Source organism: Ranitomeya variabilis, chromosome 3 (assembly GCF_051348905.1).
Source record: "Ranitomeya variabilis isolate aRanVar5 chromosome 3, aRanVar5.hap1, whole genome shotgun sequence".
NCBI classification, from domain to species: Eukaryota; Metazoa; Chordata; class Amphibia; order Anura; family Dendrobatidae; genus Ranitomeya; species Ranitomeya variabilis.
This window is the reverse complement of record NC_135234.1, coordinates 378,331,658-378,341,398: the sequence shown is the minus strand read 5'-3', so window position 1 is coordinate 378,341,398 and position 9,741 is coordinate 378,331,658. Positions and strand designations below refer to the sequence as shown.

The window sequence follows — 9,741 nt, the reverse complement described above, 5'->3', positions numbered from 1 at the left end:
AACCTAAAAAAGGTAAAACATTAACTACTAGTTATACACACAAAATTTGACAAACTTGATAGAGGCAGAAAAAGTAACACAGGCTGCTGAGGAATGACAACCCCAACTGCTTGTTATTACCTTCACACGCATATGGGACACACACGCACAGGGGACACACACGCACAGGGGACAGAAAATCCGGTGAAGAGCGTTTTTTTTAATAAATATTTTGCTAGGTTTAAAACTAAATTGGAAATAAATAGGGATTCAACGCAGGGCGCAGAGAACGCAGCAAGTTGCGTATCTAAGTGCCACGTATCACGTATTTCGGTGCCACGTGCCAAGTATTTAAGTGCCACGTGCCACATATTTCAGTGCCACGTGCCACGTATTTCAGGGCCACGTGCCACGTATTTCAGTGCCACGTATCAAAGTGCCACGTGCCACATATTTCAGTGCCACGTGCCACGTATTTCAGGGCCACGTGCCACGTATTTCAGTGCCACGTGCCACGTATCAAAGTGCCACGTGCCACATATTTCAGTGCCACGTGCCACGTATTTAAGTGACACGTGCCACGTATTTCAGTGCCACGTGCCACGTATCAAAGTGCCACGTGCCACATATTTCAGTGCCACGTATTTAAGTGACACGTGCCACGTATCAAAGTGCCACGTATCAAAGTGCCACATATTTCAGTGCCACGTGCCACGTATTTCAGGGCCACGTGCCACGTATTTCAGTGCCACGTGCCACGTATCAAAGTGCCACGTGCCACATATTTCAGGGCCACGTGCCACGTATGTCAGTGCCACGTGCCACATATTTCAGTGCCACGTGCCACGTATTTAAGTGACACGTGCCACGTATTTCAGTGCCACGTGCCACGTATCAAAGTACCACGTGCCACATATTTCAGTGCCACGTGCTACGTATTTAAGAGACACGTGCCACGTATCAAAGTGCCACGTATCACGTATTTCAGTGCCACGTATTTAAGTGACACGTATCACGTATAAGTGCCACGTATTTAATTGCCACGTATTTAAGTGCCACGTATCAAGATTTTCCATGGAGAACAGACACATCCAGAGATATGTCTGCTCTCCACGGCTGCAGCAACACACTGACAGGAGCCATAGTTCCTGTCGGTGTGTCACTGCGCATGCGCGAGCGAGTTTACCGGCGGTCATTGACCCCGGCACTCTCGCTTAACGGCAGTGCTGCGTGGGAAAGTTCAACGCAGCTGTACTGCTGTTAACCAAGACGCCGGAGTCATTGAGCTCCGGAACAGTACGCGATACACTGCTAGGAGCTTCGCTCCTGGCAGTGTATCGCCGGAGAGCAGGGGATCGGCGTGGGACACTCGTTTTATGGATTCTGCGGACAGGGAGTATGAATTTGGTTTATTATTTTTGGATTTTTTCCTGGAGGATCGAGGGCTTCGCCTACAAGTGTGCTGTTGGTGAGTATATACTCTATGTTATGTGTTGTATGTACTGTACTGTGTGTCATGTATGTGTATTGTGTGTAGGTGTTTTGTGTAACTTTACAATTGTGCTAAGTCGCCGGACACAGGGACAACTCTCCCATCCTAATACCGGATGGGAGTAGTAGTCCCATACGGCGACTTATCACAATGGAGGCACTAGCGTCGCATGGGGACACACACACACACACACACACACACACATACCGTCTCGATCAGCAGCCCCACGTTTATGGTCATTCTGTTGAATGACTCCATGCTGCTTCACTGGCACTGGGGGGCGGGGGCTTCCCTCTTCCTGTCCGACGTCACGTCCGGTCCTGGGTGTCAACCCCTCCGTACAAAGACGCCGACACCCAGGACAAAGGCGCTGTGTGTGGACAGTAAGATGGGGCCCTATGGGGATACGCAGACACGCTGCTGCGTAAAGAATTGACATGTCAATTCTTTTTACGCCGGCGTGTTTGCAGACAAAAGCGCCGCGTTTTTTTGCGGTGTGTCTGAACGGCAAAGTGAATTTCTCATTCACTTTGCCGGCAGACGAAAATGACATTGCGCATTTTTGAAAAGCGCCCGCAAAATAGCGCTCAAAAATGCGCTATGTCTGAAAGTAGCCTTAAAAATAACTGTAAACTGTTTTTTGCTCTGAAGCCCCGTTCCTCTGGTGATCCCATCCAGCAGGTAAAAATTGTCATTTCTCTGTTGCGTGGCGACCTGCAGGATTGGGCATTTTCCCTGGAATCTGGGAATCCGGCCTTGCTTAATGTAGACACCTTTTTTCAGGCACTTGGGTTATTGTATGATGAACCTAATTCTGTGGATCATGCTGAGAAAACCTTGTTGGCCCTGTGTCAGGGTCAAGAAGCGGCAGAATCATATTGCCAGAAATTTAGAAAATGGTCTGTGCTTACTAAGTGGAATGAGGATGCTTTGGCGGCAATTTTCAGAAAGGGTCTTTCTGAATCTGTTAAAGATGTTATGGTGGGCTTCCCCACGCCTGCAGGTCTGAGCGATTCTATGTCTCTGGCCATTCAAATTGATCGGCGCTTGCGTGAGCGCAGAGTTGTGCACACTATGGCATTGTCTTCCGAGCGGAGTCCTGAGCCAATGCAGTGTGATAGGATTGTGTCTAGAGCTGAACGCCAAGGATTCAGACGTCAGAATAGGTTGTGCTTTTACTGCGGCGATTCTGCTCATGTTATTTCTGATTGCCCTAAGCATGCCAAGAGAATCGCTAATTCCGTTACCATCAGTACTGTACAACCTAAATTTCTGTTATCTGTGACCCTGATCTGCTCATTATCGTCATTCTCTGTCATGGCATTTGTGGATTCAGGCGCCGCTTTAAATTTGATGGACTTAGAATTTGCCAGACGTTGTGGTTTTCCCTTACAGCCTTTGCGGATTCCTATCCCTTTGAGGGGTATTGATGCTACACCATTGGCTAAAAATAAACCTCAGTTTTGGACACAGTTAACCATGTGCACGGCGCCAGCCCATCAGGAAGATTGTCGTTTCCTGGTGTTGCATAATTTGCATGATGCTATTGTGCTGGGGTTTCCATGGTTACAGGTACATAATCCGGTGTTGGATTGGAAATCTATGTCTGTGACTATTTGGGGTTGTCAGGGGGTTCATGACGACATTCCTCTGATGTCAATTTCCTCCTCCCCCTCTTCTGAAATTCCTGAGTTTTTGTCAGATTTCCAGGATGTTTTCGATGAGCCCAAGTCCAGTTCCCTTCCACCGCATAGGGACTGTGATTGTGCTATTGACTTGATTCCAGGCTCTAAGTTTCCTAAGGGCCGACTTTTCAACCTGTCTGTGCCTGAACATGCCGCCATGCGGAGCTAAGTAAAGGAGTCTTTGGAGAAGGGGCATATTCGGCCATCTTCTTCTCCATTGGGAGCAGGTTTTTTTTGTTTGTTGCCAAGAAGGATGGCTCCTTGAGACCCTGTATTGATTATCGCCTCTTGAATAAGATCACGGTCAAATTCCAATACCCTTTGCCTTTGCTTTCTGATTTGTTTGCCAGGATTAAGGGGGCTAGTTGGTTTACTAAGATTGACCTTCGAGGGGCATATAATCTTGTTCGTATTAAGCAGGGTGACGAATGGAAAACTGCGTTTAATACGCCCGAGGGCCATTTTGAATATCTTGTGATGCCATTCGGACTCTCTAATGCCCCATCTGTGTTTCAGTCCTTCATGCATGATATTTTTTGGAATTATCTTCATAAATTCATGATTGTATATTTGGATGATATTTTGATTTTTTCAGATGATTGGGAGACTCATGTGAAACAAGTCAGGATGGTATTTCAGGTCCTTCGTGATAATGCCTTGTTTGTGAAGGGGTCTAAGTGCCTCTTTGGAGTACAGAAGGTTTCTTTTTTGGGCTTCATTTTTTCTCCATCATCTATAGAAATGTATCCGGTTAAGGTTCAGGCCATTCATGATTGGATCCAGCCCACATCCGTGAAGAGCCTTCAGAAATTTTTGGGATTTGCTAATTTTTATCGCCGTTTCATTGCCAACTTCTCCAGTGTGGTTAAACCCCTGACCGATTTGACGAGGAAGGGCGCTGATGTAGCTAATTGGTCCTCTGAGGCTGTTTCTGCCTTTCAGGAGCTTAAGCGCCGATTTACTTCTGCCCCTCTGTTGCGTCAGCCGGATGTTTCTCTTCCTTTTCAGGTTGAGGTTGACGCTTCTGAGATTGGGGCAGGGGCCATTTTGTCTCAGAAGAATTCTGATGGTTCCTTGATGAAACCGTGTGCCTTCTTTTCTCGAAAGTTTTCACCTGCGGAACGCAATTATGATGTCGGCAATCGTGAGTTGTTGGCTATGAAGTGGGCATTTGAGGAGTGGCGACATTGGCTTGAGGGGGCCAAGCACCGTATTGTGGTCTTGACCGATCATAAGAATCTGATTTACCTCGAGTCTGCCAAACGGCTGAATCCTAGACAGGCCCGATGGTCCCTGTTTTTCTCCCGTTTTGATTTTGTTGTCTCGTATCTTCCGGGTTCTAAGAATGTTAAGGCTGATGCCCTCTCTAGGAGTTTTTTGCCTGATTCCCCTGGGATTCTTGAGCCGGTTGGTATTCTGAAGGAGGGGGTGATTCTTTCTGCCATCTCCCCTGATTTGCGACGGGTTCTTCAGGAGTTCCAGGCTGATAAACCTGATCGCTGTCCAGCGGGGAAACTGTTTGTTCCTGACAGATGGACTAGTAAAGTGATTTCTGAGGTTCACTGTTCTGTGTTGGCTGGCCATCCTGGGATTTTTGGTACCAGAGATTTGGTTAGTAGGTCCTTTTGGTGGCCTTCTTTGTCACGGGATGTGCGTTCTTTTGTGCAGTCCTGTGGGACTTGTGCGCGGGCCAAACCTTGCTGCTCCCGCGCCAGTGGGTTGCTTTTGCCTTTGCCGGTCCCTGAAAGGCCTTGGGCGCATATTTCTATGGATTTTATAACGGATCTTCCTGTTTCCCAGAGGATGTCTGTTATCTGGGTGGTCTGTGACCGGTTTTCTAAGATGGTTCATTTGGTACCTTTGCCTAAATTGCCTTCCTCTTCTGAGTTGGTTCCGTTGTTTTTTCAGCATGTGGTTCGTTTGCTTGGCATTCCGGAGAATATTGTGTCCGATAGAGGTTCCCAGTTTGTTTCTAGGTTTTGGCGGTCCTTTTGTGCTAAGCTGGGCATTGATTTGTCTTTTTCTTCCGCATTTCATCCTCAGACAAACGGCCAAACCGAGCGAACTAACCAGACTTTGGAAACTTATTTGAGATGCTTTGTGTCTGCCGATCAGGATGATTGGGTGGCTTTCTTGCCATTGGCCGAGTTTGCCCTTAATAATCGGGTTAGTTCTGCTACCTTGGTTTCACCATTCTTTTGTAATTCTGGGTTTCATCCTCGTTTTTCTTCAGGGCAGGTTGAGTCTTCTGATTGTCCTGGGGTGGACTCTGTGGTTGACAGGTTGCAGCAGATTTGGGCTCATGTGGTGGACAATTTGGTGTTGTCTCAGGAGGAGGCTCAGCGTTTTGCCAACCGTCGTCGGCGTGTGGGTTCCCGGCTTCGGGTTGGGGATTTGGTCTGGTTGTCTTCTCGTCATGTTCCTATGAAGGTTTCTTCCCAGAAGTACAAGCCTCGGTTTATTGGTCCTTATAGGATTTCTGAGATTATCAATCCAGTGTCTTTTCGTTTGGCCCTTCCAGCCTCTTTTTCCATCCATAATGTTTTTCATAGATCTTTGTTGTGGAAATATGTGGTGCCCGTGGTTCCCTCTGTTGATCCTCCGGCCCCGGTGTTGATTGATGGGGAGTTGGAGTATGTTGTGGAGAAGATCTTGGATTCTCGTTTTTCAAGACGGAGGCTTCAGTATCTTGTCAAGTGGAAGGGTTATGGCCAGGAGGATAATTCTTGGGTTGTTGCCTCCGATGTTCATGCTGATGTTTTGGTTCGTGCCTTCCATTTGGCTCGTCCGGATCGGCCTGGGGGCTCTGGTGAGGGTTCGGTGACCCCTCCTCAAGGGGGGGTACTGTTGTGAATTCTGTTGTGGGTTCTGCTCTTGGGCTCCCTCCGGTGGTTATAAGTGGTAGTGCTGCTGTTTGTCCTTCACAGCAGTCATCAGGTGCTTCCACTTTGGACGGGGCTATTTAGTCTGGCTTCACCCTTTAGTGAGTGCCAGTTGTCCATTGTTTTCTTGAGGATTCACATCTCTGCTTGGTTTCTCCTGCTGGATTGTCCAAATCATCAAAGATAAGTCCTGGCTTTGTTTTTGCAGTCCACATGCGGTGGACTTTATAGTTCAGTGAATTGCTATGTTTTTCTTGTCCAGCTTTGTCTGTGTAAGGATTTATTCAGCCAAGCTGGAAGCTCTGGAGTCACAGAGTTATCCTCCATGCCTTTAGTTAGGTGTGGAGATTTTTGAATTCTCTGTGGTGGATTTTTGTAGTATTTTAATACTGACCGCACAGTACTCTGTCCTGTCTTTTCTTTCTAGGTAGCGTGGCCTCCTTTGCTAAATTCTGTTTTCAGTCTGCGTTTGTAATTTCCCTCTCCTCTCACAGTCAATATTTGTGGGGGGCTGTCTTTCCTTTGGGGATTTTCTCTGAGGCAAGATAGTTTTCCTGTATCTTTCTTTAGGGGTAATTAGTCCTCCGGCTGTGACGAGGTGTCGAGGGAGTGACAGGAACATCCCACGGCTACTTATAGTTGCGGTGTTAAGTTCAGGGTCTGCGGTCAGTATAGAAGCCACCTACTCCAGAGCTCGTCCATGCTGCTCCTAGGCCACCAGATCATAAGAGGTGGCCATCCAGCAACCATCCACTACTGCATCCATCTGGACCATCCAGGGTTGCTTGACACTCATCAGTAAACAAGACTGTTTGAAAATTAGTCTTCATGTATGTCTGGGCCCACTGCAACCATTTCTGCTTGTGAACACTGTTTATGGGTGGCCAGTAGTAGGTTTATGCACCACAGTAAGCCTTTGAAGGATCCTACACCTTGAGGTTCGAGGGACACCAGAGGCACCAGCAGCTTCAAATAACTGTTTGCTGCTTTGTAATGGTATTTTGGCAGCTGGTCTCTTAATCCAATGAATTTGTCTGGCAGAAACCTTCCTCATTATGCCTTTATCTGCATGAACTCTGTATGTGCTCTGTTTCAGTCACAAATCTCTTCACAGTATGATGATCACTCTTAAGTTTTCGTGAAATATCTAATGTTTTCATACCTTGTCCAAGGCATTGTACTATTTAACGCTTTTCAGCAGCAGAGAGATCCTTTTTATTTCCCATATTGCTAGAAACCTGTGGCCTGCTTAATAATGTGGGACATCATTTTTAAGTAGTTTTTCTTTCATTAGAATCACCTGGAAAACTATTTGTGTTTAAGATTGATTTCAGTGATCCATTGAGCCCTGAGACAAAATACCATCCATGAGTGTATTTGAAAAACAAAACAAATACATATTTATCACACTTAAATCCAATTTGCATAATAATTTGGAACATGGTGTATTGTACTCTATCTATCTAAGTATCTATCTATTAACAACTGTTTTGCCGCTTGCTATAGTTGTGATAAACTGCAATAATGTATTTGGCCTTTGGTACATTGTTGCACGCACACCACCTACCTAGCCAGTTCCCTTGCATTAGTACCTTCTGTTTTAATTCAAGATTCCCATGTGTAGGTATTGCTGGGTTCCATGCATTTCTATTTTTTTTTTTTTTTTTTTTGCGCTATGGTTTCTTTTGTGAAACATTGTCTCCCTCTTGTGGAGAACCGACTTCTTAATTTTGTGTATGTGGATTAAATTAAAAAAAATAAAAATGTTTGGTGTGTGGTGTTTGAATGTGCTGCCTATCTTTGTCTATCTGAGTGTCCTAATGGTTTGTAGCCAGCCAGGTGCACTGCCTGCAGTAGATGGAATGTGTGAATGGAACACTGCACATGTCACAATGGGCCCTTGGTCATTATCTGGCTGTGCAGCAGCCATCTTGAGTCTGCTGAAGAAGCTACAGCAGGTAAGTACTCAACAGAAGGAGAGGTAAGGGAAAACAGCTGCTTATTTGTTTGTTGATTGTTCCTCCTCTCTCCTCCTGGTGTTGATGCGCATGGGAACAAAAGGGGGAGGGAGGGTGTGTTAAAATAGGTAGCCTTAGGCAGAGTAAAAATGTATGAAATGCATCTAGAACAAGCAGCAGAACTGTTGTTTTTAAGGTGTCCAGTGTTCTTCAAGATGTCTTCCCGAGGGCAATCTTTGGCTCTGTCTTCACAACAGGTGTCTTTCGTAGTCCATGGCACACTACATGTGCGAAACCAAGTTGGGTCACTGCTTCTAAGCCTTTTGGCTAAGATCAAGTGGAGTATTTTTCAAAAAAGGTAGCCTGCTCCTGCCATTTAGTACATTGATACACTATACACACTGGTTTGGTGCACTTGCTAGTATGCCAGGTGGCTCATACAGTCATCTGGTGGAAACCATGGCCCCCCCCATAATCGAGATCAATTGGCTGAGTGTGAGGGCTTGAGGTACAACGTGCCTCGGGAGTGGTGCTTGAGGTACAACGTGCCTCGGGAGTGGTCGCCCTAGTGGGACTCTGAGCTTACTTGGTTTGGGATCCCAGGTAATTCTTGGACTCCGTAGCACGCCGCACCTAACCTTTCATACTTTCTTAAGCACCCCCTTCTTTTCCTGGCCTTCGGTTCAGGAAGGTGAATTTTTATAAATCGAAACTACGGTCAGCTTTGGGCTGAGAAATCAACACGAAACAGGGCTCCCTGCTCCGTGAAGTTGAGAGTCTGGTTGGATGCTGGGAGCACGAAAAAGGTACTTCCATGGCTTCGGATATGGAGAGCATCGAAGATCCCTGACCCTCGCCGTGGCCTCCTTGCTCGGAGGGACGTGGAAGGTTAATTGGGGACCCTCTCTTATGGGAAGGGTCCACATGAATCCTTGCCTTGTACGCTGTTTTGGTGTGACTTCAGTCCTATTTTTCAGAGCCTTGGATGTTGCTTCAATCAAAAAATCTGTTCTTATCAGTTTAATATCTGATACGTCCCCTATCTGGGGACCATATATTAAATGAATTTTTAGAACAAAGAGATGGAAAAAGAGCTTGCTCTGTCCACTCCACGCATTGACCTGATATTGCAGTACCTCCAGGACAGGTGCACCCCTTCCCTAATCCGGTTTCCAAAAACAGATTGAATTGAAATCAATGCAAGTTGTGTTTTTGGACTGATATTTGAATTCTTTCTTTCCTCTTTTTGTCCCTTCATTTGTTTTTTCAGGTTCAAAATTGTACATTTCAGATGCCAAACGCAATTTGGTTGAAGTTGACCAACTTTGCTATATCTTGTGTGTTCATTGTTTTCACCGATGTAAAGCATTGTATTGTATTGTTTTCAATTTGTAATGTCATTACACCATGTTCCAAATTATTATGCAAATTACATTTTTCTCGGATTTGCCTAAACGGTCGGTGCAAATGACAGCCAGTCTAATAAAAGTCATCACCCGTTAGAGTATACATCAAATTTTATTGAAGAAACCTCCCAATGATAAAAGCATAATCTCCAAAATGAATAAAAACTCAAAATGTACTGTTCCAAATTATTAGGCACAGTAGAATTTCTAAACATTTGATATGTTTTAAAGAACTGTAAATGCTCATTTGTGGAATTTGCAGCATTAGGAGGTCACATTCACTGAAAAAAAAAGTTATTTAACTCAAAAACATCCTAACAGGCCAAGTTACATGTTAAC

At 45.5% G+C, this 9,741-nt stretch overlaps 1 non-coding gene across 1 annotated transcript; it reads left to right on the top strand.

Moving 5' to 3' along the window:
- The first annotated feature begins 8,971 nt into the window (after positions 1 to 8,971).
- LOC143818730 (U2 spliceosomal RNA) lies at positions 8,972 to 9,154 on the top strand. The gene has a single exon (XR_013224677.1). It is a non-coding gene; the product is annotated as a U2 spliceosomal RNA (small nuclear RNA).
- The last annotated feature ends 587 nt before the right edge of the window (positions 9,155 to 9,741 follow it).